Source organism: Macaca fascicularis, chromosome 8 (assembly GCF_037993035.2).
Source record: "Macaca fascicularis isolate 582-1 chromosome 8, T2T-MFA8v1.1".
Taxonomy (NCBI): Eukaryota; Metazoa; Chordata; class Mammalia; order Primates; family Cercopithecidae; genus Macaca; species Macaca fascicularis.
The window spans coordinates 140,977,065-140,985,547 of NC_088382.1; the positions used below are offsets into that span (position 1 = coordinate 140,977,065).

The following is an 8,483-nucleotide window of genomic DNA, read 5'->3' on the forward strand; positions in this document are numbered from 1 at the left end:
ACACTATCAGTTAAGATGGAGATTTCAGGGGCCTTGTTTTTAGGTACTACTGAAATCAGTCCTTCTTTAGCTATTAGTCTGTTTTGGGCCTAATTTCCAGATTCCTAATTCTTGGGATTGTTTTCTCCAACTGAGGAATTCTTCACCAAACAAGAGACTTGTTTTTTCATTTCCTAATCTGATGATTTCCTTTTCTGTCACCATTTTTAAGACTTAATTCTTGTCTCTAAACTCCAGCTAAGTGTTGCCTTTGGAGCCTAATCCTTGTATCTCTGGAAGTCAGTGTTTCCTACCTATACCCATACGGAAGGGAACAAATCATGGTAAACCGCAAGCACTAGTAGCATTTACAACAGTTGCTGAAGATCCTCCATAGCTCCCAGCCTTCCATTCTGTTTCAGGTCAGCCTGCCTCCTGATGCTGGATGTGCTCCTCCTCCCTGACCTTTATAAGGGCTCGTGGAATTGAGGGTTGCACTGGAGCCTACCTCTGCTTTTATGGAACACACTGAATCTACTAATGTCAGTTTTCTCACTAAAAGCAAGATCTCAATTATGTAAATAGTACAGGCCTTCAAACATCTCATTCACTGGTGATTTCAGGTAGTTGAATCTAGGATACTGAGGGAGACAGAGCGTGATCAAGCTTGTTCCTTAACTGGCCAGATAGTTAATTCAGTTCAGTATCTGCTGTGCATAGACAGGTATGTATGGTTGTACATAATTCCTTATTTTTGCTCCTAAAAGTCAATCATTGTAAGTAACTAGTTATATACATTTAGTGCTAGCACACACACTTTTAGTTATAGTCTTTACAAAAAGAATAAGCTGTGCTTGAATTATGCTTCAAGCACTAACTTTGTGACCTTAGCTAAATCACATAAACCCCACATATCACTTTCCTTAGTCTTAAATAAAGACAACACACAGTGAGTGCTCAGGAAATACCAACTCCTCTTTACTCCCGTACATACTGCTCAGCCTGAATGTTGCATCTTCTGGGCCTTGCTCACTTTTGCCAATGCAGGACTTGCTACAAACACATGTGTTCATGAATGATCTGTCTTTTCAAAAACCTTCCTTATATGCCTATCACGCTGGTATTTTTTTAAGCTAGTCTGTCCCTGAAAATTCACAAGCTCATACCTGCCTGTTGAAACTATGTCCTTGCTTCACATTCTAACTCAAGATCTAACTGTGATAAAATATTTTTCACTCTCACTACCCACGTTGTTTTACACATCTACACTTGTGTCTGTCAACTTTGCAAACAGAATACACTTATATGTAAACCTCTTTCCCTAAACTGTGAACCTATAGAGTGCCAACCATTTACAATTAGTGTCAATGTGGAATTTTGTTCTCAACAGATAGTGGGTAAATTAAATGTTTTATCAAATAATGATCACTGCAACTGAATAGCAGATATGTCAACATTTCCTTTTAAACTGGAGTACATTTATCTCCATTACAGGGACTGTGTGGTCTAACCTTTGAAAACACTGTGCATAGCATTGAACCATGAAGTAAACATTTATTAATCAATTTTGAGGCCTTAGTGTATTTCATAATTTAAATTGGTATTCTGATCAAAAGAAAATAAGAAAATGGCGGAACAAAAGTTTTAGAGAAAAAGGGTAGGGAAAGAAGAAAGAAGGAAGTAACAAAAGGAAGATTCCTAGCCCTATAGCAACAAATATCCAGCAGGTGCTGATTTTTTTTTTTTTTTTCCAGAAAAGAAATAGAATGCTACAGCATAGTCAGTTTTGAGAAAAGGCTAACCAACAACAACAACAACAAATCATAGGCATGCTCAGATTGCACATGCACAGAAAAATGTTGGAGAGAAACCATTGAAATAGCTCACTGGTCCTCTTGTGTTGCTGCTTATCTGATTATCTGAGGTCAAGAGAACTGAGGACAACAAAGGAAATTAGGTCTTCCATAGTTCTCATTAAATGCTGGAGGAGTCTGACTACTGCTGAGCTGAGCACTTCAGCGGCTTTGGAAAAGGAAGTGTTGTTACTTATTTCACCACCTTCATTGTGCTGGAGGAAATAAGAAATAGCTCTGAGACTAATAATAACAGAAACGCATCCACAGCAGCAGAGCCCAGTTGCACTTCCTAAAGGCAGTATAAATAATTAAGTGTCTCTACAGGCAAGCCACTAGGAAAAAAGGAAAAAGAGCTGCAATTGCTGATGTGGTTTCACCCCAGTCCTGCCCATGTTTCTTAACAGGAAAGGGAGTTGTAATGCCAATAATAAAATCTTAGAGCTGGAAAGAACATTTATTTGTTCATTTACTCAGCCATTATTGGACACTTATGATAGATTAGTTGTTATGTTACCTACTGAGAACTTGGATATCACCCACTTCTATGTCTTCAGTCTTTGAGTGAAGAGCTATCTATATGGTGAGTCCAAAAGTGCACAAGAGGAAACCTGGCTTGTCCAAACCAAGGGCTATAACTAACTTAGTTTCCTAACTCCCCAGCAAAAATAATTTCAATTAGGCTCCACTTGAACTCTTAAAAATGTGGCTTGTGAATTACTTGATGAATAAGTTTACTTTCTTGATTATATTAAGCACAAAAAGGAAGAGAAACACAATTACAATATTAAAATTGTTAAAGGCATCTCACCAAGGTGCTTCTTCTGAGAACTCCATGTCTCCATTGCTTATTTGGAACCTTTATTTTGCTTGGCCTCTGGGTCCCACTGCTTCTGGATTTTACCTCTTACCTACTGACTGCTCCTTCTTTTTTACTTTTTCTGTATGCTCTCCATCGTCCTGACCTCTTTAATTTGAATGCCTTAGGACTCAGCCCTTTGGCTTCTCTTTGCAATCAGTGCACACACCCTAGATTTACCCATCCAATGCCACAGCCTTAAATAACATCAATACTCTTCTGATGGCTCTCAAATTAATATATTTTGCTCTGACCTCCCTCTTTAATTCTACATGTATATCAGAGTGTCTATTTGGCAGCCCCAGTGTGATGTTCCTCTAGAATCACAACCTTAACGTATGTAAAACAAACTCTTCTCACCCTACCCCTCGTCAAAAAAATCTATTTTTTATATACCTACCCATTCAGGAAAAGGAAACCTTCTTCTTTCATTTGCTCAGGTAAAACACTCTGGGTAACCGGTTCCTCTAATTTCTCTATTTCCTATATTCAATCCATCGGCAAATTTTACAACTGTAACTTTGAAATAATACACACAGCATCCAATCACTTCTCTACAACTCTGTCGCTGCCGCTCTGGTCTAAGCACCATCATGTCTCACCTGGATTATTGTGACAGTCTTCTTAATGGTTTTTCTGCATTTCCTTTTTACTCCACTGCAGTCTATGCTTCTCAGAGCAGCCTAAGTCACTCCCCTGCTCAGAATGCTCCAATGCACACTACATTCCATCAAAGCCCTAACTATTGCTAAAATAACCCATTGTCACCTTTATTCCTGCTACCTCTCAAGTCACATGCCCTATCCCCTATGCCTTCTCCAACTGTCCCTCTGATGCAGCTATCAAGTCCCATGCTGTTCCTCAAACATAGTAAGCACACCCTCTCTTAGGGTATTTGCATTATCTATTCCCACTGCATGGAGGGCTTCATTTTTAGCTATGTAACCGCACGGTTTATCTTCACAGAGATCTTGGCTAACGCTAGTACCTTTTCACTCTATGGTCCTTTCCTCTGCTTTATTTTTCTCTTTGGTACCTTTCACCATCCGATCCATACTTTTTTTGTTTGTTTGTTTTCCCCTCAAGAACATAAGCACCATGAGAATAGGAATGTCACTTTATTTATGTTTCTGTTTACATAAGTGCATTGGCCCCAGAAATCTAGACTTCTAATTTTAGAGGCCATTTTTTCCCCTCCAGTTTCAAAAAAATTGCACTTCAAAATTGTAATACTTTGTGAAAAAAGGAAAAAGATTAAAAATTATGGGTCTAGGGTCAAGGCAATGGTGGAAGATAAAAAGGAAAGATGTTACATTCATTGGGGAAAAAGGTTGGTCTTGAAGAAGAAAACAATGGGGATGTTGAATGAAGTAAAAAAACAACATTGGCCGGGCACGGTGGCTCATGCCTGTAATCCCAGCACTTTGGGAGGCAGAGTTGGGTGGATCACAAGGTCAGGAGTTTGAGACCAGCCTGACCAACATAGTGAAACCTCGCCTCTACTGAAAATACAAAAATTAGCCAAGCATGGTGGTGCACGCCTGTAGTCCCAGCTACTCTAGGGGCTGTGCCAGGAGAATCGCTTGAACCCAGGAGGCAGAGATTGTGGTGGTGAGCTGAGATTGCGCCATCTCATTCCAGCCTGAGCAGCCAAGCAAGACTCCAATTCAAAAAAAAAAAAAAAAAAAGTCTAGGAAAAAAGGACAATATTCCAACATAAATGTTAATATAATTATTTCCATGAGGCAGTAATTGGAATAATCAAGGGAAATGACTCAGAATGAATGCAGTCATGCCTGTGTGACACTATGGCTCATGCTTGCAATCCCAACTATTTGAGAGGCTGATAGAGGCGTTTGAGGCTGTAGTGAGCTATGATGGGACCACTGCACTCTAGCCTGAGCAACATCATGAGACTCCATCTCTTAAAAAAATAAATAAATGAAAATGACAAGGATAATTGGTTTACCACTTTTGATAAAATTCCCTGGGAATTTTCTTCTAATGACATTAAGTATACTAGAGTTACTCCTATTTGAAGGAATGATACAAAATTATTATTATTTATAGGCAACGTGATGGGAAAACTTGAGTCATCTGAAAACTATTAGAATCAACAAAAAAACATTCAAGGCAGTAGCTTTGTAAAGAATAATTACCCAGTTCATTTTCTACACTTCAGCTATAACAAGATAAAAAATTTATGAATAAAGCTTAATTCTCATAATGATAAAAACTGATTTAAAGGAATACATAGTAATGTATTTACCAAAATAATTGTTTAGGAATTATATGGGGAAAATTACAAAGAGAAATTATGGCTTGAGAAAAATCTCATTAAAAACTCATATTGTAGAAAAGAAAAACTAAATATTGATATAATATCAGATCTCCTAAGGTTAATATACACATTAATGTATTTTCCCACAATGAGTCTGTAATTACCCTATAATGAACTTAAATACTTTAGAAATAGAAAAACTCATATCTAAATATTAGAAGTATTGAAGGCATTTGCAAGATTAGTCAACTGTTAACCATATGTCCCATGAATTGGTAGAATGAATAGCTTAACAAAAAATTATACAGGAAAAAATTGTGTAATAAAAATATCAGGGATAAATAAAAACTGAATCTTAACAACTGTACTTCAAACAAAGGAATTTTCTTCAGATAACATATTTTACTTTGAATACAGATTATTAGTGGCCACTGATAAAGAAACAGTTTATATTTCACATATATATTAGTCATCTGTGCTACAGTAATAAGCAGTCCATAATCTCAGTGGCTTATAACAAGGGTTTTGGTATGAATGTGTGCTCCTCTAAAATTTATATTGAAATGTAATACCCAAAGGTGTGGCCTTTGGGAAGTGATTATGTCATGAGGGCTTCACCTTCACGAATGGGGTTAGCATCATTTTATAAGGGCTGTATGTTAAAGGGAGCATGCTCTTGCCTTTCAGTCCCTTCCATCACATGAGGACACATTCTTCATCCCCTCCAGAGGATGCAGCAACAATGCATTATCTTAGAAAGAGACAGCAGCCTTTACCAGACACCATGCCTGTTGGTGCATTGATCTTGAACTTCCCAGCCTCCAGAACCATAAGTAAGAAATTTCTATTGTTTATCAATTAGTCGGTCTGAAATATTTTATTACAGAAGCATAAATAAATGAAGACAACAACAAATCCTTATTTCTCATGCAGGTTGCCTGTCAGTAGCTGCAGAATGGCTGCTATGGCTCTTCTCCATGGATCCAAGTTGAATGAGCAGACCCTCTTTGGAGAATGTCATTATCTGGAGGAGAACAAGAGTCTAGTGGGAAATTCCACTGCCTCTTAAAGCTTCAGCTCAGACTAACGTAGGCCTCATCTGCTTACATTTTGTTGGTCAAAGCAGGTCATAAGGCAAGCCCTAATACCTGAGTCAGGGATAAGTACTCCTTCCAGGGTGAGGGCGGACACTGCAGGTCACATGGCAAAGAGAGCAGATGTATAATTCTTTTACAAAGAAGATGAGGCAGAATGATTGGGGATAACGATATAGCCTACCATCGTATGTCTATCTGTCCTGTTTAAGATGGGAGTTAAGCTCTGTCAAAACATTTCTATAAAAATTTCCAAGAAGATGAGGGTAAAACCTCTTGTAAAAACATTTTGACTAGAAAGCTTTGTTTTATTTCCATAAATTTTGGCTCTATCATTTACTATTTTTGTCACTCTGGGTGTGTTACTCAAATTCTCTGAGCTTCAGTTTGCTTATCTCTAAAGCAGTGGTAAAAATGCTAGTCTTTCATGTTTGCAAAATGCCTAGAATTAAGGATATTAGTGTTTATCTCACTGCACTATTTTGAAAGAGCTGGTGTTACCCTGCCTTTGTAGCAGTTTTATATTTCAGAGGATATTGTCTGACTGTTTGGGCTTCCCCATCCCGAGTCTCTCTTTATAGTGCCTACTTTATTTTAGGAACTACACAATATTTTCACTACACAATATTTTCATTTCTAGAAATTGTACCACTGATCTGTTCTTATAAGTGTAAATATGCAAGGGTAAAAACTGTCTATTGCTATGTTGTCTTGCAATGGGTACCTAATAAGTCACAGGTTCCAGTGTTTCTTTACGGTGAAGGCTGGCCACCTCACAACCATCCTAGCTACAACTTCAAAGACTAAAATGATTGATTACTAATAATCTGTGTTAACAAAACAAAAATAACACAGAAAATAAAACAAAACAAAATGCTAAGTATTATGGCACAACCCTGCTAAAAACCTTCAATGACACTGATTTGCTTTCTTTTTTTTTTGAGACAGAGTCTCGCTCTATCGCCCAGGCTGGAGTGCAGTGGTGTGATCTCGGCTCACTGCAAGCTCCACCTCCCGGGTTCACGCCATTGTCCTGCCTCAGCCTCCCGAGTAGCTGGGACTGCAGGCGCCTGCCACCACACCTGGCTAATTTTTTGTATTTTTGGTAGAGACAGGGTTTCACTGGGTCAGCCAGGATGGTCTCGATCTCCTGACCTTGTGATCCGCCCACCTCAGCCACCCAAAGTGCTGGGATTACAGGCGTGAGCCACCGCGCCTGGCCCCTGTTTTGCTTTTAGACCACATAACCAGTTAGCATCTGGTCCCTATTTCATCACAGCCTGATAGATTCTCCCAGAAGACCCAGGACTTTTCTTACACAGAACTATACGCATGTATATTTCTTTGTGAGATTTTGTTTAATAATTTTTTCTCACTTGGCATTAAGCTATTTGAGGGCAGAAACTATCTCTGTTTTTATTTCTACACTGTGTTTTTGGCAAATAAAAAGCCTAATACATGGCACTCAGTAACTACTTACTGTCTGAGTGAACTCACAAGAGGTTAATTTCAAGCTTGGTAAACAAGCTTCTCTCTTGCTCTGTGCCTCACTTTTTTATCAAAGCATAGTCTGCCCTGAAAGGTTTGTTTTTACTAATCTATGTTATTTTTTAATGACCTGAACCCTACAGATACTTATTCATCTCATTGATTTATTAAATTTAACATATGCATATTGAGGGCAAAATGTGTTCTTGGTATAATAGGAAATAATGTATACATTTTTTTTCATTCTCTGCTCATTTAAAACCATTTAACTAGAATATGAAAGCAGTCATACGTACATGTGTAATTACATGAGTAATTATAGTGGGTTCCTTAGTGACACAGAAATGTATTTCTCTCTTGAAATACATAGAGGAAAATTAATATAGACAGGACAAAATGGAAGGGAGCAGCAATATTAAATAAGAGCAATTTCACAAGGTATTTTCCAGATAAGCATACATTATTGGCCTTGATTTATTTTAAGTGTGTGTACTTTGAGGAAATTGAGATGAATATAGATGAAATGCTAAGCTAGCCAATGAATCTTTTAGAAAATGGAATTAGCAATGCTATGCAATCTGTCTTTAAAAATTATTAATCTTGGATGGCTTTCAGAGTTCATGGCTTGTGTAACTGCCTGTGATCTTTCCAGAAATCATTTATATGACCTTGGGTATATCCCTTTTTTTTGTTGTTGTGTCTTGGTTTCCATATTTTTAAGATTAGAAAGTTGAATGATCAATTAGATTTCTTCCAACTCCCTTATTCTTTACTTGTATTTTTCCCCCTTACATATTTTGAAAACTTATTTTGGCCTTCAGTGGCTTCTGTGACTCAACCTTCTTGTTCTGCTGGCATTGAGTCTAGACCCTGGCAGTGCTATGGGGAATGTGACATTGGTGTCACCTGAATGCTGACCAGTCCAGCTT

General features: G+C 37.9%; 1 long non-coding RNA gene across 1 annotated transcript in view; it reads left to right on the plus strand.

Annotated features, from left to right (window-relative positions):
- The window catches only part of LOC107130697 (uncharacterized), a 276,412-nt gene extending 269,444 nt beyond the window's left edge, over positions 1-6,968 (plus strand). Inside the window, exons 5-6 of the long non-coding RNA XR_012416642.1 lie at positions 5,660-5,805; positions 5,906-6,968. This is a non-coding gene — a long non-coding RNA (uncharacterized lncRNA). The remainder of the gene's footprint in view (positions 1-5,659; positions 5,806-5,905) is intronic.
- The last annotated feature ends 1,515 nt before the right edge of the window (positions 6,969-8,483 follow it).